We start from the raw sequence: 27,172 nt of genomic DNA on the forward strand, positions 1-27,172 counted from the left end.
CTCCGTTGATATCAATGGACTTATACTAGGGCTGAATTTGGCCAATGACTCTTAGTTTTCGACTATCTTGAAGAGTCAGAGTTGACAGTAAAAAGGGATCTGCACTTATTTCTAAAGAAATACCCATCCAAATGTTGCATAAACATTCTATTTCATATGACAATTTGATAAGCAACATTAAAGGTTAACATCAAAGTTTGCAATCCACTCTATGGCTTTTAATGAAATAGAATGAATCAAGGCTATTTCTCTGGAGAAGGTAGAAGTTCACTAGATGTTCCATGGTTTGGATGTCTTCTCCATATGTGCATACTGGCCTGTTCTTCATTTGTGTAGTAAGTAATTGCAACACCCATGTGAGGTTCAAATGCAGGTTGCTGTGATCCATATTGTATGTGGCATGGTGAAACTAGGTGGTGGACTGTAGGACCTGTAATAAAGTCTTGATTTTTGACATCACTGTTTTCTCACAGCTTCCGACACTTGTCTTTTGGTGACAGTCCCAAAGCAATGAGAGTTTTAGCTGTTAACCAGAAGTAGGATCCTGGACATAAGGTGGCATCTCAGGGTTTCTTTGAGATCTTCATAAATGGGCAAGTCTGAGTTCATTATCACAGAGACATATTCTCATATTATTGCTACTTCTCTTCGGAGGGATGGTGGTAAGATATGCATGAGGACAGGAAACCAGCCTGTGACTTCAGCAATCTGATAATTCTCATAGCAGTGTTCAGTTGCACATCGACAAATTTCATATGTTTGCTACCTGCCCATCCTGGCATGCAATATTCAGCTGTTGAGAAGATGAAGGCCAAAAGTGGCTGTCCACAAGGTGTGAGCTCTGCTTCCCAACTGATCCTGGCTAGTTTGTGGATTACATTGTTTCTAGTCTTTATCTTGGCAGCTGTCCTCATCAGATGCTGTCAGTATGTGAGGCTATGATCTGGAATTACTCAGCTATTTCAGGAAGTCCTTGTGCTTGAGTGTAATGTTAAGGAAGGCACCTTAACAGACACCTCTTTGCATGTTGGTTGCTCTGGTAGAAAATTGAGACACTGGGGGGTGGGGGGAGGGGTTAGGGTTCAGATCAGAGCTGCCATGACCAATAGTACTCCAGTTTTTTGTAGGTCTTCTGTGAAGATGTGTACCACTTGGGTGAAAATGCTTGCTTGAATCCTCCATGTATCCAAATTTCCGTAACTGGGTCAATGATGTGTCACTGATATAAATATTAAAAAGCAATGCTGAAAACATGGATCCCTGTGGGAGCCCATTGTTCTGTAGTTGAGGTCTGCTGTTCTGTTCCATTAATTATGTGTGAAACTTGATATTGGTGGCATGACTGTCAGTAGATGCAGCGTTGTTCTGCAACACTGTTTTCAACACTTCTTTTTAGAAGCAGGCAACTGAAGTTGTACAAAAGCTGACTTTTATTAAGCAACTGATATTTGCATGTCTCAGGGCTGGGTGCTATACTAAGTATATTAGAAACGTATTCTAAATCCTTATATTGAAATTGTTTCTGCATCTTCTACTTTCTACTTTTCAAAATGGTTTCCATATTTTCAAATGTTCCAATTATTTCCTGTTATGGGGTCCACTCACCGCATGTGGTGCCTCCTCCAGGTGATTCTGGGGATTAGCTCTTGCCAGGCACTGTCCTCCTCTGATGGTGTCTCTACCCATCTCTTTCACCCTGCTCACGTTCCTGTTTGTGGCTTGGCCCTCCGGCCAGGTCACTAAATTTCGCCTCTTCTGGGGAATTCAAAATCCTTCCATGCCAGCTGTCTGGCTAGTGTCTCCAAAGTTCTGTGACACTTTCCAGTTGCTGGTAGGATTACCCAGCCCCACCCTTTACACTGGGTTCCATCCCGGGAACCCTATAACAAGCAGCCAAGGTCTATACAATCCTACACCTTGCTGTTGTTTTCCTGGGCTTCTTCCTACCTATCTGGCTTCCCCCTCTTCCTGGGTTTGCGAGCTCAAACTCCCTCTCCCCAGGGAGTGAGTATAGATATTTCATAAAGCCCCCTGCTGCTTGCAGCTCCTGCACTTTATACAAGCCCCTCCTGTTCCTGCCCATTTCCAGTTCTTGCCCTTTTCCCTGTCTCCTTCTTCAGGTGCAGCCTGGGCAATTAATTGGCCTGCCTAGCAACTTTAACCCTTCCTGTCTTGTGTGGGGTGGGCACTCCATCACATTTACCCTAAACCAAAATTTGAGCAGATGGTCATTTGGGTTAACTGGCTACCTGCAGAGTTAGAACTTCTGGGACCTGCATGGGCTGTAAGTTAGAGTGATCTGACACCTAAACTTTAGGGCGTTGAGCTTACCCATTTTAGTGAGCTATAAGCGTGAGCTGTGATCTTGAGGAACTGTAAATCCTATCCATACAAGCAGTGAAAGTCTGCCAGTTTTGGCAGACTGAGAACATTTGTGCAGCAAAGGAAGCTGGGTTTTACTGGGAGGACTTGGCAGGCTATAAGAGTGAGTTCAGTCGACAGTTAAGTCCAAAGCTTAAGTTCAAATAGCCACAAGTAGAATTCTTGAACTTGAATGTAAGCTACTGAGTGCAGTGAGTGCTAGGTCTGAGAGTCATATGCCACCGCCGAGAGCTGTTCAACAGAGAATTAACTCAAGTAGAAGGGAACTGTGAATCATATGGTGGAAAAATCCAGTGGGTACTTGGCCTAACCTACTTTTTTAACTCACTTTGTTACTTTGTTCAATTAACCCTTTGGTTTTCAAATTGTTTTTTTTTTAAATTTTAACTTTCATACTCCAAGAACATATATGTATTAGGAGAAATGCAGAAAGAGAGAGGTTAGTTTTTGGAATGGGGAAGGGGATGACTGCATTCAGTTGTTTATGCTTGACTATTGTTCATCACTGTATATATTTATTTGGTGTGTATGACTACTTACAATTACACTTTCACAGAATACTTTTTGCAGATTGAATAACTTTGCTGCCCATCATACCTTTGTAAACTTATTTTCCGGCATTTCAGTTTTATATTATTTTTTTTATTCAGTTTTATTTTCTCTAAAAACAGAAAAGCTATTTAGTACCAAATCCTGAAGTCTGTACTTAGTCCTGACTCAAGGCAAATTACTATTGACAACAAAGAGTTTAGCCCTGAGTAAAACTTAAGGACATAGGGATCTGGCCCTTGTAATACTTTGTCTCAGCTGCATAGAGAGACATTTGGGCACCTGCATGCAATAAGTCCTGTATGGCATAGTCTCATCCTGTTTCATTAGCAGCACAGCACAAGTGTGTTCATTTAACTGTCCACTTGTCGTCTTATCTTCTGGTACAGTTTGAATTGCTAACCTGTAGGTACCCTAACTGTTTCATGTTGTTGTAATAACTGTAGATTATATTCTGTTTTGTACTTGCAAATAGCTCTACCCATCCTTCCCCTCAGGTAAAAATGATGTAACACACACAATTAATCAGTTTACTGATAAAAATCAGTATGTCTTATTTTCTTTATGTATTTATTTTTTTCAGGTTATGGTGAATTGAATCAAGACTACATGCCATGCACTGGAGTAGGTAGAGCATTTATATTTTAATATTTACTGTTGTGTCATCTCTTATAATTCCTCTTATACCCATGCGTTTCACCATAGATTCTCAGCTTTCGAACTATATTCATTTATTGAATGATAGTTTAATTGGTAGCAAAGGCCCTCTTTAACTTCTGAAAACTGAGTGGAGAAGTTTGCTTACTGTTTACCTAGTTAAATGACACAGGATCAGTAACATAGGTATAATTTTTGAGTTATAGTTTATATTGCATAAATTAGGATTAGACAAAACATAGAGCACTCATGTAACTATTTTCATTTTAATTGCCTCCTTCCCCCCTCATTTTTCCAAAAGTAACCTCGTTTGAGATTCCGTGTGTATATCTGATAGAATGGCTTTCTCACAGAAATTGTGTTTTATGTTCAGGCTGTATTTTCTGTCCCTTCCTGTGGTTCTATCGTAACATTTCTAAACCAGATGGTTAGTAAATCATTGACAACGTAAATTAAGAGTGTGTTTATTTTAATCAACTTACTTTTAAATAGGTCATTTGAGTGTAAAATGCTGAGTGCTCAGCAAAATTACATCACCTAGGTTTGAAAATTTACTAGTTTGAGATGAGATTTTGGTCTCTGTGTTTTGAGTTAGGTCTGGCACGCCAGACCTCCCATGGATTTCAATGGTGCTGAGTAAGGATTTAAATCTAAATTTCATTGTGAAAGAAGTTTGGGGCCCAAGTCTGCTCCTATTCAAATCAAGATTGGCAGAAATGAGCTCATTTGGGGTCAGATACTGTATCCTATTCTATAATCTATTTTTCATCTTCTCTAATATTGAAGAAGTCAATTTCCACTGTTAAATAGCTACGTACTAGGAGTACTCATGTTATTAAGTATTGCATTCAGTAATTTTGTTGGATCTATATAAGCCTCTTCAAAAGTTGTTCTTTGAGTCATATTGTAGGAGATGGGTATGAATTTGCTTGTGGTGTTCTTCTAATCTGAGATTTGATTACTCCATCTCTACTGGGTAGTTGCAGACCGCACATCATTAAAATATTTATTTTCTCAGTTGTTCTCCTTTTCTAGATTTGAATAATTTAAAATGTTTCTCCTGGGCAGCTTGCATGTTGTGTAGAATGCCAATTGAAGAATTTTGAGTATTTATTTGAATTAAAAGAGAATTCAAGTGACTTTGTCTAAACAATGTGGTCCTGTTGGAAATTGGATTATCTTTCTTAAACTTGCAAAGTTATTTTTTTTCTTTTTAAATATTGTTTGATAAATTTTGCTCCTGTGACATGTCAGTTTCTAATTGTCCAAATGAAAGAGATAAAGGAAATTAATCTGAAGGAACTATTAAATTTTGCCTGAATACGAACAGTAGGATCAAGATTTACTTTATGAAAAAGATATCCTAACTTTGCTAGGTCTGTGTTTTGCACTCTGAATTTTCAAAACATCAATTTGATACAAAGAAAAGTTCTGGAACAGTAATAGCTGTGCTACTAATGACCCACAAACATCAATAAAACAACCACCCTATTTACTTATCTTCTGTTTAGCAGTGCTAAACTAGATATTTTTACACGAATGCCGTCGGTTTCAATTTGTATATAAAATGTGTTCCATTTGTATTAAATGCCTCCTTAACCAACATATTTTTTTCCAAATTTAATATATGTACCTAGTAATGTAGTTTAAAAACAAACATTTAGTCTCCAAGATCATTTGGCAACTGCTGAATATTTGTAGTCTAACACTTATATGCACACATACTTGATGTATTCCCTTAATGTGACATTATAGCTGGTTTGTGATAGAAGTGTGTCTTTCTGTGGTTCAGTACGTAAGCAAGATGTTCAGTATCAGGTTTTCATTTTCCAAAAAGGGCCCAATAAGTAAAGATTTGTAGGCAAATATTTATAAACATACAATTAAAATAATGTGGAATCTGTTCTTTTATTACCTGTTGAGGTCAATGGAACATCTGCTTGCAAACATTAATCTTCAAAAGCTTTTAGCTGCAATACTTTGTATTCAACAACTAAGTTGTCAATGTAATTTAATTAGAAATATTATTAGCAAACATACTGTACTGTTGTACACGAGCTTCAGTGCCATCATTTCCTGCTTGGAAATGCAGGACAATAGCTCTAGGGTAGGAAACTGTAATGGATGCATATTCAGTTATATAGCATACAGTTATTGAAAAGATCTGAGACTATTTTTTCCCCTCCATATTTATTGGCAAAGTGATAATTCTGGGGTGAAGGAGTAATTGTGGCAGTTGACTATTAATAATTGTCACAGACTGACTGATATTTCATTCAGTTTGGAGACATTTCTCTATTAGTTCAATTAGTCAATGTCCTTAAATGGACTATTTAAGATCTAGATCTCCTATCTCTGTGTGTCTTCTTCAAAAGCACTGGGAGCTTTTGCTGTTCCTGTAGTCTTCTCAACCCCACTGAAGAGAATTATTTCTCCTCCTAGGACTTCCTTGATCATTACTAGGCTCTCTCTCTCTCTCTCTCTCTCCCCCATCTCCTCTTATTTAGGGTCTTTTCTCTCTCCCCTACTTCCATTCCCTCCTAGTTGTTTTCATTTCTCTGGCCAGCTCTCTCTAATGTTATCTTTAGGTACGTTTTTTCTCCTCACTATTCTTCTTGAAAATATTTTTTGGATTTCTGCTGCTACCATTACTCACTCGCATGGCATTCTCATACTCGGGCTGTTCATGGAGGGTTTGTGTGAGGTTCTCAATATGCTGCTGTTAAAAATGCAACTTTCAAGGTCTTAAACTTGTCAATAAATAAACACACGAGGCATTTCTTTGGCCTGGTTAGGCAAACAATTTTTAAACCAATTGTTTTGAAGTAATGTCAAAAATCAGTAAAACTATTATCTGATCTTATAGCTGTGGAAGTTCTTCTATCAGAGGAAGTGGGTTCTATAGTATTTCTTCTAGATGTTAAATAAAAGGTTATGCACTACTTTAAGCACTGTGTAATTTTAAATCTTTCAAAATCAGGTACCATTAAATGAGGCCCAAAGATGACCCATTACTGCAATGTGCTAAGTTTCTCTTGCAAGACAATGAGTTTTCTTTACTTCTCATGAAGTTGCATTTCAGAAGAGACCCAGAGGAAGCTTTCTGTGTGTCCACAGCTTACCCAGATTGCATTCCTCTTGACAAATATGCTTTGGACCACACTTGGTCACAGTACAACAGTGTTTAGCATTGGGGTTATTATGACTTGGAGAATGAGGGAAGGAGGAAATCTATCGGGGGAAATGTTCATTGTTTGGTGTTAATTCAGTAGTTTTATACCCACCATAGTCACAGGGTGAGATATTTGAAAGAGCTCTGTGACTAGTTTAAATTGAAAGATGTGGGCAGCTATCCAAAACAGTGCATCTTGGAAGTTCTTATATTTCTTTAACTGTTTAACTGATTTTGGGGCTGATTATTTCTTTTGCTGTGCATGCAGGCTTTTGCATTGATCGCTGCAAGCCTGGCTTTCAAAATGACTGCACTTGAGTTATATGGTATTTACTCTCCTGATAAGAGTGCTCAATGCTCAAAATAACACCAAATATCTATTAAATTAGCAGGTGTACTTATATGTTTATGAAATCAGATAGAAAAACAGTTTCTACATCAGAGCAAATCCACTTTTCTTCACTTGGTTGATGTACCGAGAGATTATCATGGTCTTCTGAGAAGGTTAAGCTGTCATCTAGTTAAATATGTACTGAAAATAAATAATGCTGCTAAAGCTGCTGCCACTTGTGATTGATACTGATGACGGATGGTAGTTTTAAATCTTGTGTGTGTGTGCGCGTGTGTTTTTGTGTGTGTGCAGATGCACACAAATTGCCCATTTGCCAGACATTTCAAGGTTCCTTCCTTAGATTATGATGTAATCTGGGTTTCTAGTTGCATTAGACATCCCTTCTGTTTAAGGGGAAAGTAACCGCCATGCTGAAATAGCACTAACACTGGTGCTATAGGATAGGTTGTGGTGATTTATTGCCCACTTATTACATGAGTGACAGTGTTATATTTTGGACAATAGGGGGTCATCCCTATAAGGATTGCTTTTCTGTGACAAACAGCTTGTGGTTCTGATATGATAATGGTGGAGGCATATTGTTATACTTTCTTTTTTAAAAAACTCATTACTGTGATAGATAAGCCCTTGAAGTGCATAATAAGGTTTAAGTAATTGTTAAAGGTGGTCTAGTCCTTCCAACTTTATTTCTATACCATCACAGGATCCTGGTGCTAGCACACTCAAACCTTCTCTTCATGTGACACTAGCAGTCATTTTCCCAGTGTCGTTACTATGTGTGCTAAGCCCTGGTTGAATTTTAATTCCAATGCTTGAATAAAAGGGAGAATGAATAAAAACAGTTTTAAAGAAAAGGCCAATAATGTTTGTATCCATTCAGTAAACATTATCAATCAAAGTTCTCCCAGCTTTATACGGCTGTTTCCTTAACAAATACATGTATGCTAGGACTATTTATCAAATCTGGGAGTTTAGATGATGAGCTTGAGCACTCTCTCAGGCTAACAATAAAAATAGCCTGTCTGCAGTTTTGTTGAGTGAGCACTTGAAAATTGGCAGAATAAATGTGTTGTTCTGACATGAGGAAGAGCCTCTCGGAGCTTGTTTGTGTTTTAAGGTTGGTAGAGTGCTCCCACTGCAATCTCTGACTGATCTTTTGGAAAGTACCCTTTTGTAATACAGAAGTCAGGTCTTGTTTGGGATTTTGAAGAAATGTACATCATGTCTACTATCACCTACTAAAAGCCTATAAGTAGAGAATCTTCTAATGGGTGTAAAGGTGGTTGGGGCTGAAAGCAAAGAGGTCTGTCTGAGATAAACTACATTTATTAAATGAAAGAGGGAGAGAGCCTTAAACAACAATGATATAGGTAGCTGCTGTCATGGGCACTATTTAAAGGGAATGAAAAACTGCTTCATGGAAAGAATTACTGTACTGAAAAATGAAATGTTGCATCACTGTAAGCAAGCATGTGGTATTGGTTCTAAAGGGCATGGCAAAACAATATATCTGGTGCAATAAGAAAGTTTAAAATTGCTACAGGAGCTGTTATTTCAGATATTGCATCCATCATCCTATGTCTCAGGACTGGAGATGACTCAAGGGACAGTTAAGTGAATTTAGTGCTCATGAAAAATGCCAGATTGACAGTCCTGGAAGTGAGGTTCTCTGTTTACTCACAGGACAGGTATAGCACATGCAGCACAGATACAAGGTTTTGCCATGCTAACTTATACCTGACCAGAATGGATACACTTTTAGGACTGAGGAAAGTGCAGTCTTTGTGTATCTTTTAAGACTTTCAAGCAGATTGCTAACTTAATCAATTGCCATAGTAGTTTGGGGTGCCTTAGGAACTGAAATGAGACCGCTATCTTATTTTCTGAAGCCTACTAAGTAATCAACAACTTTTAATGATGTATGACTTGGGATGAATGAACCCTAAGAACTTAGATACCAAACAGTATTATAAGTACCATACCATACTATATCATACCATAGGCACATAGCTAGATACAGAGAGATTTAAGGTTTTGCATATCTCACAAATTAATTTCAATTGCTCTTTTCCCCTTGTAATTTAAATCCATTATTATTTTTTTAAAAGAGAAGATGCACTTTTGTAGCTAGCAGAGGTTGGGGTCTATTACAGGGGTAGGTGGGTGAGGTTCTGTGGCCTGCAATGTGTAGGAGGTCAGAATAGATTATTATGATGATCCCTATGTATTAGGGGGAGAAAATACCTCTTCCCAAAAATCAGACTCAGTGGCTGGTTGATATTTGGCGTAGACCAGGGATGGGCAACCTTTGGCCCGGCCCACCAGCAGATTTCCCTGATGGGCCGTGTGCCAGTTTGTTTACCGGCTGCTTCCGCAGGTTCGGCCGATCGCGGCTCCCATTCGCCGTGGTTCACGGCTCCAGGCCAATGGGGGCTGCAGAAAGCAGCGCAGGCCAAGGGATGTGCTGACCACCACTTCCCGCAGCCCCCATTGGCCTGGAGCGGCGAACCGCGGCCAGTGGGAGCCGTGATCAGCCGAACCTGCGGACGCGGCAGGTAAACAAACCGTCCTGGCCCGCCAGCGGATTTCCCTGATGGGCCGCATGCCAAAGGTTGCCGATCCCTGGTGTAGACTGTTTCCCTCGGTACCCCCCACCACACAAACCCTTTCTGCTGTTCTTTCCACATTTGATTTGTAACTCAGCCAGCTTTCTGCTCCCTATTCCGCCTCCTTGCATTTCTTTTGGTTTTCTCTCCTATCTTCAGGCCGGGGGTGAGGATGATGATAAACAATACTTAAATTTCACAAAGGTAAGTGTTGTTAGACTGTACAGATAAATAAAACAGAGACACAGAGAGATGAAATGACTTGCCCCAGGTCACATAGTCGATGTTAGAGCCAGGAATAGAACCCAGAGTCTCCTGGATCAAACAGATTGGAAAGTGGGCAAAACAAGTTCACTCATCTCTAGCCTCTACCAGCCTGTGCTGGATTTGAATTAGTGACATTCATAAGAAAGGTTCCATGTCTTACTATTCATCTGCTAAACCAACTAGTCCCACTGCTCATTTTAATTTAATATTATTCAAACTACTACCAGTGTGAGTGCTTGTTATAGGTAAGAAGAGTCACTAAACTTTGTGAGTCAGAATGATAAATTCACCCACTATTCCCATCTTAATAAGAATGAGTAAAGGTAACGTCTGTATTTCAGACCTTCCACATTTCCATAATTTAAATATTCTCAGAGTTAACCAGGGCAAAAAGCATTAGTAATCTACAAAGCCCTTTTTAGAATGAAAGAGAATTTCGAGGCAGCAGCAGCTTGATCAGAATCCTGCATTAAAATGAACATGAAAGAGCTTTCTTGGGTGTGAAAGGCAAGGAAGTTGGAATTGAACCATAGCAAATTTGAATGCAAAAACCTTGCTTGGTGCTGCAGAGTTGAAAGAGGAATCTCTTCTTTGGCTGAAGCAATGGCTGTCACAATTTTAAATATTAAAAGAAATAATTCTCTCAAGCTTCAGTACAGGAGAGAAAGGTTGTAGGCAAACTAATTGAAGAAGGTACGGAGTACAAAGAAATGAAGTACTAAAGAGGTAAGCCAAAGATTTATTAAGATTTATTGGCTCTTCAAACTATTGACCAAATAAATTCAAATGTTCCCAATATCTATTATAAGAATGACCCAGGCTGGATCAGATAAATGGTCCATCTGTGGTTAGATGTTAATAAGATGTTCAGCTGTGTGTGTGTGTTCCCTGTTTGCCGCCCCATCCCTACGCAGACAGCTGACACAGCAGACCTTGAGCGAACTGCCCAATGGCCACAATATCTGTTAATGGATGAAGCCACCCTGCCAGGTTTATTGTCAACGAAGCATGGTTCTAGTATCCCGCAGTCTCTACCGAACCACTAATACACGTATGCCCGAAAAAATGGGCCCTTTCTGTTCCTCCTTAGGCTAGACAGAGATACTCCCTCTGAGATGCATCTTTATCCCCTGGTTACAAACAAGTTAGTACTTCCCCTCTAACAAAGTTAGTTACTGCCCCCTGATGTGGCTAGTTATCACCCATCACCTTGTACATTTTGGTTCGATCAAAACAACTCTATTACGTACTGTCATCCTGATCTGATCTTTTAGGAGGGGTCAGTGTGTTCCTCTTATCCTTGGGGAATGCTTTTGTACCATCCTTGATATCGGGGTGTTCTGGTACCATATCGGGATGTATTTGCATGAGTACTCTGTGACTAGCACTTCTTAGGAATGTGTACTTCTGCAATATCAACCCTGTTCTTGCCAGATTCTGTGAGCAGGTCCTGCCTCATACCAGGCCCCTGATACAGTGGCTTATGTCTCAGGCTCTCTTCCTACTACACCATCTAGTCCAGTATCCTGTCTTCCGACAGTGGCCAATGTCAGATGCTTCAGAGGGAATGAACAGAACAGGGCAATTATTGAGTGATCCATCCCCTGTTGTCCACTCCCAGCAATTGTATGTATTATTTGTATTTGACCAGGATCCTACTGCTCTGGGCACTATACAAACAGAGAACCAAAAGACTGTCCCTGCCACAAAGAGCTTACAGCCTAAGTAGACAATACTGTCTAGATTAAAAATCCTGTTCACTAGGTAGCCTGCTTTCTTTTGTGTGTGATTACATATTGCAGTATGAAGATATTGCTTATTCATAGATGGAGAGGATATAAAGGCAGAGTCATACTAGGAGTGCCAATTAACTGTGGCAAGGTGATCAGCATCCTCAACTCCTTAGTTAATGAGACGCTTGTCACCTCCCAGATTCAGGCCCAGAGCCAAATTAAAAGTAGCCCTACCTTGAAATGAAAAAGGGAAATCAGGTTTCTGAGATTAATAGTGTTTTCTGTCACTATAAATTAGATCAGCTTTTCAACAAGCTAAATAAGAATGAATGTTTTTTGCCACAGATAGTAAACCACCACCTTATCTGTCATTCTGACCAGTTATTAAAGTAGTTTCCTTTTGCTATTAATTCTCCTGTTGTTAATTGCCTTGTACACTTTGACAATGCCACTGGCAGTGTGTAATAGCGTCAATTAACATTTAGAAAATTCAGCCCAGTCACCTATTTGCTCCAGGAATGCTAATAAACATTAAACAGTTTAACATTTGCTCTAGGAATGCTGGTAAAATGCATTGACATTGTGTTTTCCAGGTTACTCCAGAGTACCTTACTCTGAAGTAAATCTGATTTTGGAATAAGGTACTATTCAACAGGAAGAATAAGGGTTGCACAGTTGGAGTCTTTGCTATTAAGAATAGCAACAATAACAATGCTTGAGTAAATGACTTCACTTTGGTTTACAAGGGCAAAATCTGGTCCCCGTACATTTCAACTAGTATGTTCTTAAACATTTCTAGTGCTGACTCCTATACCATCCTCTTTAATTAAAACAAGGGAACAATCCATCAATCCATCAGTTTAAAACAACATACAAAAATCCTTAGTCAAATCTTGGAGTCTGTTCTCAGTGTTCTTTTTGAAGGCAAAGTTACCATTGCAGCTGACGGGAGTTTTGCTTGGGAAAGAACTCGAGGATTTGATCCTTTAGATCATGTTTAATTTTTTTTCCTTTTTCATGAACAGATCATTGATCTAGTTCTGCCATAGTAAGTTCCGTAAACAAACACCCTTCATTTCTTATACTATTTGCTTTCAAGTAATTTTTCATTGCCCTACTTTTCCTTTTGCCTCTGATAAAAGTATATAATTACTTTATCTTCTGAAGTTCTATTTATGTCTTTCACTAACAATGACCCAATTTTCACTGATTAGGAGTAGCCATATTGATATCAAGGTGCCACACAGCCTAAGAAAGGACATCAGAATCAGGCCCTTGTTTTGCCTGCAATATTTATTAGTAATTGCTACCTTATACTCCTGTCTTGTTACTCCCTCCCTTTTTCATTTAATGTACAACTCCCTGTCACCCTTCAAATCTTTCAGAAGTTATCAGTACAGTCACATTGACCTTTCCATTTTCCTTCAATTTTATCTCATAAAAGAATTGCTTTCCACTGATTGCCTTTGCTGTAGCATCTTGACTGTATTCCAGGCCTTCTCTATCTTTTTACTTCTTATTATTTCCACCCATAGAATGATGCACGCTAGTTCTTCTAAACTTGCTGAAATCAAGTGCAATATGTAAACTCCCCAATTTGAATATCTTAATGCAAGGTCTGATCATGCAGCCAGTGAAGTATATTGCAAAACCCCATTGATTTCAGTAGTACAAGATCGCACTCATGGTGTTCAGCTCATAAGTTCCTCTTCACCAGCCGCTCAAGGATCTCACTTATTTCCCCTTTAGTATGTAATCTAAAATTCCATTTTATCTCTTCACTCATTGACACATGAAGTTATCTTCTGTACAGTCCAATAACTTTCTTGATGACTTCACTCTTAACAAAAGTTTGAGTTAAAATCATTCATGAGTAATAGTGGCCTGTGTATTGTGTGTGTGTGTGTGTGTGTGTGTGTGTGATTTTCTATGTGTGTTATAGAATTAAATCATCATTTCTGTCATGATTTAGGAATATGAGATATTTACTGAAAATTTGTATCCCTCATCTTTGTCTCTTCTTCTGTCTTCTAAAATGTCACTCTTGCCACTTATTTCATTATCTGTCTGTATTTTGTAGATAGTATAAATACTCTTGCTGCAGTACGTAAGCTCCTTGCACACACCCTTGTCCATTCAAAATAAATTGTACCCTGCAATATTGACAATCCAGTGATCTGGTTTATTACCCCCTCTTTTTGTGATAACATTACAGGATACAAGGGTCATAATTCTTCTCCTGTACCTCTTATAACCTTTTCCTAATTGTCTCCTAATATACTAGCATCCTAGAAGGTTCATTGCTTAGTTTGTATGCATTTTTGACCAGTTTCAACTCTTGATAACTTAAATTTACACTGGAGTTAACTGCTCTGAAGCCAATGGAGTCACTCTGGATTTATGGCTTGTCTCCGCCTCCGCCCCCCAGTTGGCTTTCCATTGTGATGTTTCCTGGGTTACTTAGGGTTGTGAGGAAGCCTGTCTATACCTGCCAGTGGTCAGCTCCCCAACCCCACCAACCATGGGCAACAAAAGTACTCCCCTCTAGGCCAATGCAGGCCCTGCTCATTCTCTATAGGTTAGTGATAGGCACACTCTAACCCTTGAGCCTTCCGATGGTGCTCCTGAAGTGATCAGCCCCTGATCCACTAGACACACTCAAAGATCTGCAGCTCCCAAAGAGGCAGTACAACCCAGCTTACCAGTTTCCCTTCAGATCACTGCTCTATGTCATACATGCAGAACTTAGATATGTTTGTCATGCTGTCTGGAGTGGCTCACAACTATGAGTGCCTACCTCAGAGCAGACTGTTGGAAAACATGGGCAGACACCCCAAACTGTTGGTATGTTCCATAATTAGGTTTCACCAAGCTAGTAACAAATGTGATGTCCTGGATCACTATACCAATTTTACCATGGTGTCACAATCCCCTTAGACTCTCCAGCCTATCTTGCCATCCAGACCAACGGGACTTAAACTCCAAATCACACCACATCCAGTTTTTTCCCAGTCCCAGGAGATCAGTCACTTACCCCAGATCAATTGGTCCTCTGGATCTTACAAGACAGTGCCAGTAGCCAATTCTATAAGAAACTAACTGAATGAGTATTAGCTAAGAAAAAAGAATGAGGGTTATTGAAAGGTTAAAGCTGGTAAAATATATGTACAGGTGAATCAGTTTGTACTCCAAATGGTGGCAGAGATGATAATTTTATTAAGATAATGTTGAAGTAAAAAGAAAACAGTACAGAGTTTAGGCATAGAAGTTTCTGGTTATCAGGGAATAAGGTACAGATTATCAAGGGGTGCGAAATTCAGTTTAGGAGCGGGTGGCGTAAGGAATACATAATCTGCAATCTCCCCGATTGGGGGTAAAAGTTTAACGGGTCAAAGTACAGACATTGAGATATGGGGGTATGTTGTCCATATAATGGCTATGTTCATTGTGGAGTATAACGAGCGGATACGATGATGAGGATGGATCTACCCTCATTTGGTGGGATTTAATGTTCAGTGAGTTTATGGTTCCAGTTCATATAGTCCAATGGAAAAAGTTTCTCAGTCCCTTTCCCATAGTTGATGCACGATGTCGTACCGGCTCACACCTCCTGGTATTGTCGGTGGCCAGTGATGCGTTCGATGTAGATGTCCCTGGACCATCAGATTGTGTCCGAGACCATGAGGCGCCGCATGAGCCGTGCGTACCATCTACCGATCCTGCAGGTCCGCAGCACACGCTCATTGCAGGGGTAACTGTGAGTTTCCCAAAAGTCTTTCAGGGTACTCAGATTGTCTCTAGGGATCTCGACTGTGCATCTGGCACACTCCACTGTAAGAGTCCAGACAGTCAGAGATAAAGATCTTTCTTTGAATCCATATTTATATCTTCTTACTGAAGACAAATTGACAGTCTCTCTACCCATGTGGGCTTTTCCTCTGATGACAGGGAGTGAGGAGTGCACTTTGAGCCTCTGACCTCAGGTCATCATCACAATGGCCATTTACTTTGGAATTAACACCTTGCCTGACAAAGTCCTTCATTAGCATTCTCCCAGGCTTTTCTTGATGTCTGAGTTCTTTAGCACCTTAGAGACTAACAAATTTATTAGAGCATAAGCTTTCGTGAGCTACAGCTCACTTCATCGGATGCATTCATCAAATGCATCCAATGAAGTGAGCTGTAGCTCACGAAAGCTTATGCTCTAATAAATTTTTAGTCTCTAAGGTGCCACAAGTACTCCTTTTCTTTTTGCGAATACAGACTAACACGGCTGCTACTCTGAAATCTGAGTTCTTTAGTTACAGGGGGATTTACAATGTAAATGTTTGATATTACATTCTGAGGGAACAGATATGTGAAAACAATGGATGTAACATCTCATTAGTTTTGTGAAGTCTAAATACCCAAAACACTAATCGCTTTGATCTATACTAATAGACAAGTGAATTGACCTGAATACAGGTTTCAGAGTATCAGCTGTGTTAGTCTGTATCCGCAAAAAGAAAAGGAGGACTTGTGGCATCTTAGAGACTAACAAATTTATTTGAGCATAAGCTTTCGTGAGTTACAGCTCACTTCATCGGATGCATTCAGTGGAAAATACAGTGGGGAGATTTATATACACAGAGAACATGAAACAATGTGTGTTACCGTAAGGTGAGCTATTACCAGCAGGAGAGCGGTGGGGGGAGGGAGCCCTTTTATAGTGATAATCAAGGTGGGCCATTTCCAGCAGTTGACAAAAATGTCTGAGGAACAGCGGGGGTTGGGAGGAATAAACATGGGGAAATAGTTTTACTTTGTGTAGTGACCCATCCACTCCCAGTCTTTATTCAAGCCTAAGTTAATTGTATCCAGTTTGCAATACAGTCTAACATGACCTGAGTCAGCCAGCATCACAATGTTGATGGTGAAAACAAGTAAAAGTTTATTTAACAATGTATAGAGATATGAAAAGTTACAAGTCAAATAGTGGAAACAAATGGTAATGTGTAAAATGAAATGCAACATGCATTCTACAGCATAGACTTGATTAACAAAATATTGCCTTGTCTTAAAGAAGCTGAGCTCACCCAAAGTCTTTGCAGCATTTTCAAGGCAGGTTGGTTAGAATCATGGAACCGTAGGCTTAGGAGGGACTGCAAGGGTCATCTAGTCTACCCCCACCCCCCCGCCAAGATGCAGGATTTTTTGTGTCTAAACCATCCAAGACAGATGGCTATCCAGCCTCCTTTTGAAGACCTCCAGTGAAGGAGAGAGCACGACCTCCCAAGGCAGTCTGTTCCGTTGTCCTGCTGTTCTTACAGTTAGGATGTTAGTTTGACCCAGCTGTCTTAAGACAGAATACACTTGCAAAAAAGAAAAGGAGTACTTGTGGCACCTCCTCATTGTACTCCCAGTTATACCCCCCAATTCCATTGTCTTTACCTATAAATGGAATGCTCCCTGCTGTTTTTTGTTTTTTTGGCTGCATATCTTCTCTCATGTGAATTCACAATCTCTTCAATAGCCTCAGGTTTAGCAATGCAAATAGTCTTACACTGTGAGATACACAATGATCAGCCAGAGAGAGAGTCTACTGTCCCCTGCCTACACAAAACCTGTTTATCACCTTATGACCTGTCATAACTCTCAGATCTTAAGTATACAGTTTTCATACATAACTCCTTAAATACCATCTGTACATACATCTCACAATGATTAGGATGACTGGTGCATTATTGGCTGTTGGTAGAGACCTCATGTAGCCATTTGGTGTACTGTTATATAGACATTTGACCCAGAAGACCCCTATAAACCACCATGCATCCATTATGCCCTCTGCTAGTTGGCACCGATGGGTACCTGGGTCGACCTTTATTTTGTCTTTGTTTGCTACTCATTCCTGTTTTACTTTGTTTCATTGTGTAGTCCCACTTTCCTCGTCAGTTCATACTCTAAATCTCCGAGATAGACTTTAAAATTGGGAGAGCAGTTAATCCGAACCCACTTGAAAAGTAAGAAAAGAGGGAACGTCTGACTTCTGCATCACGAGACCCCTGTGACAGGGGAGGACGTCTGAGCCAAGGATGAACTTCGTTATATGCAATCTTGGAACCCAAAATGCCATGGGCCCATTCAGGAGGGTGATGCCTGATTTAATTATTCAGCAACATTCACCCAGCTGGGCAGAAAGGGCATGTGGCATTGCTAAGGCTCCCAGCCTCATGTCTCATGTTTGACATGTCCTCTAATTGCATTACTCAATTATTTTCTTTCTTTCTGTGTTCAGAAGAAAAAATGTCAGCAAGGAATAAATTATTCTAGAAGAGTCTATACCAAGGGTCCAATCCTACAATAGAATTTCATTGTTCCCCACTAAAAATGCAAATTCAGGGAGACTGTAATAATTCATGAATGTGGGTTGGTGTTAGTTGTTTCAGATGGTAAATTGTTTCAGTTGAATAAAGAACGATACATTCAGAAATATTGAAAAGGTTCGTTTGGGCATTTCTGAAGAGAAATGTTTTGACTTTTTTGTTTCAGAAAGAGATGTCATTTCAAAATGTCACAGTTTTTATTTAAAAAATGTAAAAGGTTAAAAATCTCAAAACATATTATTATATGGGGAAGGGGAACCACCAAACCAAAATATCAGTTATTTGCACAGCTGTATCAAGAACCCAGTTTAAAGATAAGCCTCCACACGGATGTAGCACTGCAAACAATTGCAGTATCTGAGCCCTAGACTGTACTTTTAGTTGGACATTGAAAATATGAAAAGCTGCAAATTTTCGGTAGATGGGTCATGTTGACTTTGCCCCATCTTCCTGATAATCACCTACCAGTTTCCATTTGGTACTCGATACAACCCCTGTGTTAATGTGGTTAGAATGTGTTTTAAACTGGGATCGGAGTGTCATGTCTATAAAGGTCTCTGATCTTATTTACCTTCTGACCCAGAAGTGTGTACATCAGCCAGCTCTTCCAAGCCGCTCAGATACAGTTTGCAAGAGCTGGAAATAACTGTGCAGTGTGTTGCACGTAACATGAGACAGGTGGTATTCTAGCTCTCTCCTTGCAATGGACAGTTGTGAGTCGGAAGTTAGTGGTTTAATTTCCAGACAAAATTGTTTACCTTGAAGATGTCTGGGTATTCTCTGTTTGTACAGTTTTTTATTATTGTCAGAACTGATCATCTAAATCTGCCTCACTGTATGTGTGAGATGCATGCTAAAAGTGATTTTATTATTTGAACGAGTCTCCAACATGCTGTCGTCTTCATTTTATTTTCATTCCCTTCTCCTTAGTGCTTTCTGCAAGTTACTGTAACTCACAAATCATATTGTCTTTGCTTATTACCCAAGCCCATCTCCAGCTGGTGAAATTCAGTTTCTGCTCTGCTATTTTCAGGCCCTTTTTCTTCATCATGTGCTGAGTTTACTCCATGCATTTTTTTATATACCGGTTTCATGTATTTTTATAACCCTCAGATACAGCATATTCCATGAAATTGTTTGTACAAAATTCACACACTAAACTAAAGTAATACACCTAGTGGTTGCTAAAAAAGGGGTGCATTATATTTCTCTTCTGCTGCTACAGCCAGCCAGATATGTTTTTCACTTTAACTTCTATTCCAGCTTCCGCATATAATTTTGAATTTCAAAGCCATCTCTGTACTAAAGCATTCCTATCTTGTGTAGTATTTTGACTAATGAGGTGTGGCTAGTACCAGCTTGGAATTTCTTGTACATTGCAACCAAGTAAAGTTCCTGTTAAAGGGAGAGAAGAGGCAGTGAACATAGCACCAAAGAGGTACAAAGCATATTCATTTTCATGTATTCATGTGTGAAAAGGATGAGAACTAGCCTAGAACCAAGTTAATTAACTGTTTCATTGAGTGAAAGATGTCAGTTAGGAATTGATAATACCTTCCATCTGAACTGCTTCATGAGTAAAGAACACCACCTCCGTGTGAGCAAGTGATTTCTGAATGATACTGAAATGTCAAAGTATTGGGCACAGTTTTAGCGTTTGGTCTTTTACTTTTGAATGTTATCTCTTAGCAGAGTTATCATTTTCAATTTTTCAATTAAGTATGGCAGCATCAGCAGACTGACAAGTTTTCTGCTTGAGATTACTGACACCAGAAGGACCAATGTCATAGAGTCAAAGGGAAACTTGTGATAGTTGTTCTTGTTCTTGGCTTTGGATGCGGAGACATAAATGAATGAGGCACTGTTCATTAATAGAGAACTTTAAGTGAACTAAAAGCATCTAACTGCATGGAGAATATTTAATGATCCTGACCCTGCACCATGCAAAGGATAGGGAGAAAATATTAAGAAAAACTGGGCTGGTGGAATGATCTCGTAATGGTACTTGGTCAAAGTCAAGCTACAAAGTGAGTTGCAAGGCACAATTCAATGGTAAAGCACTTGGGAAAAAGGAGGCTTTAATAATCAAATGTTTTCACTATCATTTCCCATAAGAGGCTTGAAAACAGCTCCGCTTCACTAATGTTTTATATCTGTGCCTTAAGCCAGTAAACTGTGTTATGTGTCCTTGTTCTGTAGAAATGCAATTTCACATACTGTAGATTAGGTAACTTCAATAATCGTTTACTGATGTAATACTGCCCTCTGCTTAAGAAATGCCAAACTTCATTGAACAGTTATAAGCCTGTTTTTTTTTTAAGGAAAGAAAATATCTGTAAGCAAAAAGTGAAATGTTTAGAGATGGGCATTTTTATCTGGAAATTTGACCCAGGCCCAGATGTGGAGTTTGGATTCTGGAATCCAGGTCTGCAACACAAAACAAAGTCATAAATAGCATTACTGTCGGAATCTAATATATTACAATTGGATCCTATTACTATATTGTGTCATGTTCTTTTGCATGACTATAAAAGTATTAAATTTGTGTTTTACAGAGGCTTTATGCCAGAATAAATAACATAATTATGAGTCCATTAGGGGCTTCTTGATTGGGAAATGTCATTCTGTATAAGAAAGCAGGTAACTTACTTCTGCATGAATATCAGAAGGATTCATTGTGATTAATGTTGTTGAAATAAATACCAAAGAGACAAATAATTTTTTTGCTACTCATCTGGGATGACCTAATGAACTTCTTGGTTCTGCCTCATTCTGAAACCGAGTAAAATGGCCATTTCAGAATAATGTACATAAATATTTTTCCCTTTTAACCACTGAAGGCATAATAATATAATGATATTAATATAGTTTTAAAATGGCCCATGATAATATCCTGAAGTCTCATTTTTAGAGATCACTGGACTGTAGTTGTTACTGAGTCACTGGAAAGGAAGTTCACTCAACAATGATCCCACTCTGGCTAATTAAAGTAACAGGTTCTGAAGGAACCTCCTTTTTTTCTTTCCTTAGTGGAAGGAAGGAGAATACACCAAAGATCAACAGGGTTGGGAGTGAAGATGGGGGTTGGAAGGAATGGAAGATCCTCCATAAACTGAGAGAATTTTATGTATTCACGTCAACTTTTCAATGGCATCTCCAATTTGTTTACTGTGCAACTCTGCAGACAAATGATGATAGGTACTGTGGTTGATAAGCAGGTTGCTAGATCCTGCAAGCCAGATTAACCCCTATATGCTGTAAATATTTTTCTCAATTACAGCTGAAGGTGCAAAACCAGAAGCCATTTCTAAAAGTTAGTTCCAAGAGCACAGAAAGTACATATGATCCAGTCACACTGATTATGTTAACACCATTTACACAAGGAGAAATTTAATCATATTTAAATATGTAAACTCCATTTGACCTTTTATCTTCTTTGAATGTGACTTGCACATCATTATTGCTGGTACTTCTGCACTGACCTCATTTACATATACTGGTGTATCCCTGTCATTATTTTAATTTAGAAGGAACTAAAAAGGCACCAATCCTAGGCTCTAGGCACCCATGATATTATTGTGGGAAACCAAAGATCTATCCTGCTACTATATATTTAGGGCCCTACCAAAGTCACAGTCCATTTTGCTTAATTTCATGGTCATAAGATTTTAAAAATCAGAAATTTCATGATTTCAGGTATTTAAATCTAAAATGTCATGGTGTTGTAATTGTAGGGGCCCTGACCCAAAAAGGAGTTGTAGGGGTGTCACAAGGTTATTATAGGGGGCAGAGTCACCACCAGCAGCAGTGCAGAAGTAAGGATGGCATGGTATGGTGTTGCCACCCTTACTTCTGCGCTGCTGCCTACAGAGTGGGGCCCTCAGACAGCAGACAGCACTCTCCGGCTGCCCAGCTCTGAAAGCAGCAGCACAGAAGTAAAAGTGGCATGGTATGGTATTTCCTCCCTTACTTCCGGGCTGCTGCTAGCAGGGTACTACCTTCAAAGCTAGGTGCCTGGCCAAGAGCCGCTGCTCTCTGGCCACATAGCTCTGAAGGCAGCAAAGAAGTAAGGGTGGCAATACCACAACCCCCCCTTAAATAACCTTGCAACATCTCTGCAACTCCCTTTTGGGTCAGGATCCCCAATTTGAGAAACGCTGGTCTCCGGGAAAGTATACTGTATAGTATAGGGTAAAAAGCACACAAAAGACTAGGTTTCACGGCAGGAGACCAGATATCACGGTCCATGGTGTGTTTTTCATGGCCATGAACTTGGTAGGGCCCTACATATATTGGAGATAATACACCATTCCAAGATAGCCACAGTCAGGCATCAGCCTCCTCCACACAAGGCCTGATAAAAAGGTGATCTTTGCTTGTGCCCTGAAGGTCAGCAGATAGAGGTTGTTTTGGACCAAGGGAGTACAAAGTCCAGGGTCCTTTATAGACATAGTTTCACCAGTAGCACCTTTCCTTTCAAACTTAAGGAGCTCCATCTTGGGCATCTTTGTGAACCTCAGCTGTGGCAATGTGGCACAGGGAAATATGTGATCTCTGAAGTAACAAGATCCCAAGCCACTTAAGGTCAAAACTAACACCTTGAGCTATAGAAACCCACAAGCAACCGTTGAAGACCTCAGAACAGCAATGTAATATACTTGCAATGAGAGATCCTGTTTGTCAGCAGGCTGTTGAATTCTGCATCAGGTTTGCTAAATTGATTTAAGATGTAGCCCCCAAGTAGAGCCTAACCTAGAGGTGACAGACTTATGAATCACTGTACTGAGGACCATATCTGAAATAAAGGTCACAGATACAAAGGAGAATTGTGCTGATATGTAGCTATACAGCAATAACTAGAAATCTACTGAGACTTCCAGGTTGCAAACTCGGATGAAAAATGTCAGGCAAACACGTACAATCAGAGAGACAGATAAAATAATCTATTTGCACCTTGGATTTGCTTTCCTCATTCCACCAGACCAACTCTTTTTTTTATCTTGGCTGAACCTCAGTTTGTTAGCTCTCGGTTGTACTTCAATCTCAGCAAGATACTGGACCCAGGCACTAATCTGCACCATTTAGGCTGGAAGAGAAAAGACATGCTAAAACAAGTGTCGTCAACGTACTGAATGCACCACAGCCCCTCTTCTTCACTTCATGATCTCATGCCTATTGAAGTGAATGGGAAGATTCCCACTGTATAAGCCCCTACGCATCCTAATGACCTTATACACATTTCTCCCTTGTTCAATAATATGAAACTTTGTAGAAACCCACATGTACAATATCCAGACACTTACAGAGCCAGGCCCTCAGCCAGTATAAATCAATGAAGCTCCTTCAGCTATTGCTTTATATTGATTTATCCCACCTGAAGATCTGTCCCATGTTCCTTCAATGACTCCATATGAAAAGCAAGCCAATTTCTAAGCTCTTTTTTATGTCTAACTGAAGGGAGTACAATGAGATGACAGCACTAAAACTGGGATGCATGTGTAATATATAAATATTAGATGCAATATTATGTTCTGCTTTTTTTAAAAAAAAATCTGTTTGGCACTCTGTGTTATGGAGCACCTAATTGGGTCCATAGCAAGTGCATAAATTATTGCTGCCTTATATGGTACTGTTAATTTATGCACATCAAGTTTTGAAAATGTTATAGAATTCTTCAGAAGAGAAAATTTGCAACTTTGATAAGTTAACACAACTCTTTACCCGATTCTGCCAGCTCCTCCATCAGACACATGCTGTAGTTTATTGAAAACTCTGTTAAAATTGTAGGCTGTCACTTTAAAATTAAGGGGTTTTCCTGATCTCGCTTGCAGGTTAAGGGGCTCTCTATGGGTGTGTATAAACTGGGCCTTGGAACGGTCAGTCTGCAGACAGCCTTCTTGTAGTAAAGTTGTGTGTGTTGTGCCTCTCTGTTTTAGGGAGCAGCCTGCTGTCTCTCTCTCTGGAGTGTTTGTATGTTATTGTGAATTCTAAGAAATAAAGAAGTGCTACATTGCAACCTTCCAGCAAGAATATTTAGGTATTTATGTAACTTCTCTACATGCATGCTGTGAACATAATACACGCTTACGTTCAAGGGAGGAGTAGTAGAATGCCAGCTAGGAAAGGATCAAGGATAATTAATAAAGCGATCACGTGGTCGAAATGCATAGTGGAAACAATTAGGAGAATGAGGCCTTCATTGCTTTTTGCCTATTACTAAAGCTGACTGAAAATTCATCACCTGAAATTCATTGCATGAATGCAGCATCCATGTGTTTCCAGCAAAATGTATGTGAGGATTCATCCCGCTAATTAATTTGTCCAAAATTATTCCATGAACATCTTTTCAGTATTGATGTGGAGAAGGAAGCAATGAGACATTAACCTTTCTCTGGTGTATGTTGAGGCTGCAACTTTATTAAACAATCAACCAATGAGGAACCGGTCCCCAAATTATCTGACAGGGCAGTAACAATGCAGATTTTAACTGGTCACCAATGACCCTGGATTCCATACATCTGTGGAGAGGTATGAGGGCAATACTCCCTCAACATCCCCAAGCCCGCCTGGGGACCCTGGCAGGAACCAGAGTTCTCCCACACACCCAAAGAGTGGGAGAGAAGGACAGGGTGGCACTTACGTTCCCACTGCTCCAGGTCCACAAATTACATGCCCCAGTTAATATGGTGAGTCTTTTTTATAAACTCTGCATTGATCATGAATATCTGAAATTTCAGCTGTGTTGCTTAGCTGTGGTGATGAGATAAGTCACACTATTGTTTGCAGTGCATCCAATCCAGGAACACTTCTAGTTTGAATCCCTGCATTTGCAAATCTAAAATTCATTTTCTGCAATATTTGCACACAGGGCATATTTAGCCCTAAGCCCTGGAGCTGACTGCACCTGCATGGAGCCCCACTGAAGACAGTTTATCCACCTGAACAGAGCCAGTTGCAGGATGAACACATGCAAGTATTCAAATTGTAAATTCTTACCGTTCATCCAATCAAAGAACAAAAATAATACCATGTGATTTGTTTGACCTGAGTGGAGTTCTATGGGGGCACCCAATTCGTCCATGCAGATTGAAATGTAGAATCAGTGCCTCAGGGATTATTGGCCTCATCCAGCTGCCATTAAGTTAACAGAAAAACTTTTTGATATTAATGGGAGTTGGGTCGGGCCCTATCTCACTGACTCTAAATCAAACAGACTTGCAGGGACCCCCCCTTCCTTCTCAGAGATGATATGTATCTAATATCTAAAGGTAAATAGAAACTATCACCTCAGAGTTTCAGGAGAGCTATAGCAAGTTTAGCTACACCGACCGCTGCCAACATTTTGGACACATTAGCTGCCCTTCTCTACTATAATAAGTTAAATTATATTGTTTTTCCTCTAGGTATTTATATAGCCTCCATTATTGGTTATTGAAGTTATCCATTAGGGAAGTATCACTATCTCCATTTTACAGATGGTAAATTTAGTCAGAGAGAGATTCTCAGGTTCACTTGAGAATTCTGTGGCATAGCCATGAATCCTCAGCTCCTGTGTCCCAATCTAATGCCTTCACCACAAGACCATAACTTGTTTTAGGAATTTAATCTAGATTTCTTTTTGAGCCATATTATTCAGCAAAGCGTTCAGAATTACACCCTTGTAATTAAAACAAAAGCATGAGAGGAAGTGAAATAAATAAATAATCCCATAAAATGAGTACGTGCTTACAAAGCTTCCATTTAATCAGTAGTTATGTCAACGGTGATTGCAAAACTTTACTACATTAATTTAATCAGAGAGGTTTTTCCTGGCATGTGGGCGGCAAGTATACTGATTAAGTAATTTCTATTCCTGGAATGAGACAGCCTCCCAGCAGAGCAAATCTGAACAGTTTGGTGACAGTGCAATATGCAGTAAGAATGTAAGTGGCCCCTTAGTTTGTTATCAGACCCAAGACAAAAACATAGCTACTGCTGCAGCTGATTAACAAAGAGGGCTAGTCCAAAACAGGAAGTGGCACAATTTAAGTGCATGTATGTGATGAAGAGGAAAAGAAATGAGAATATAACAGTACTTTCTTGAAAGGTGCTATGGGAGATTGGGGGGTTATTTTCTGGCTGGGAACATATTTTTTAAATAGTTTTTCAGTTTAGTGCTAGCTTAGGATACACATCTTTCCTTTCTGATTTGTATAATATACCTTGCTCCAATATTCTGCCCTTCCTAAATAAATGGAATTCCATTTGTTGTTAAGGAGTTTTCTATGCAGATAAACAGAAGAGAGCATCAGAGACAAAATTTACTACATAGGTTGGACAGGACAATGTTTCTGGCTTAGCTGTTTTTTCCAAATTGTCTAATGGATTTTGTCTTGATGTGCCTAAAGGCTAACATGCCTCACGCATGTAAATATAATGGACCAGATCTTCAGCTGGTGTAAATCAGTGTAGCCCTACTGACATCTCAGGTTCCAATCCTTCTCAGGTGCTGAGATGATAGGTTTGATTTAAGAACCTAGGTGGGCCTGAATGGGATAGTTCATGAGTTCAGTCCTGGGAAAGAATGTCTACAACATCTCAAGGTGGAAGTGCACAGGTCCTGTTTTCTGGCTGTCTGATCATTTCGATCACCAGTGGATTCCTAAATGTATAAAACCATGTAGGGATGTCTAGAGTGGAGCATGTGTCTCTCTCAACAAAAGAGGTTGGTACAATAATAGATATTACCTCACCCACCTTGTCTCTCTAAGGATCTACTGGCCATGTACTTCCTATAATTGTCTCTATTTGTCCTCAGAATACTGGGGCTTAGGGCAATTCCATCAGACATGAATGTACTCCCTCTAGCATGTGTCTGAAGCATTATTATATCACAAGATAGCACTGGGATGAAGAACTGCCTAGGATTCAGAAAAAAAGGGTGCAGAAGTTTTATGGACAATGAGACTACTGCAATCACATTAGATAATAGCACTTAAAAAAAGAGAAACTCCGAATACAAACTAACTACTTCTAATTGAAGAAAATCTCTATGGGCTGGTAACAACATAACTCCATAACTGTACTCTGCACAGTATCCTGCACCTTCCTCT

At 39.6% G+C, this 27,172-nt stretch overlaps 1 protein-coding gene across 7 annotated transcripts in view; it reads left to right on the plus strand.

Moving 5' to 3' along the window:
* CNTN4 (contactin 4) overlaps positions 1–27,172 on the plus strand; it is a 657,694-nt gene that overhangs the window by 73,256 nt on the left and 557,266 nt on the right. For 4 of the 7 annotated variants that reach the window (XM_038410564.2, XM_038410563.2, XM_038410565.2 and 1 more), the window contains exon 2: positions 3,515–3,555. The gene's annotated coding sequence lies outside the window, so the exon portion shown is untranslated. Of the gene's footprint in view, positions 1–3,514; positions 3,560–27,172 lie in introns of all 7 variants that reach the window. The other 3 variants (XM_038410561.2, XM_043518486.1, XM_043518487.1) reach the window with 1 other exon arrangement.

The sequence above is a fragment of the Dermochelys coriacea genome, chromosome 7, assembly GCF_009764565.3.
Source record: "Dermochelys coriacea isolate rDerCor1 chromosome 7, rDerCor1.pri.v4, whole genome shotgun sequence".
Taxonomy (NCBI): domain Eukaryota; kingdom Metazoa; phylum Chordata; order Testudines; family Dermochelyidae; genus Dermochelys; species Dermochelys coriacea.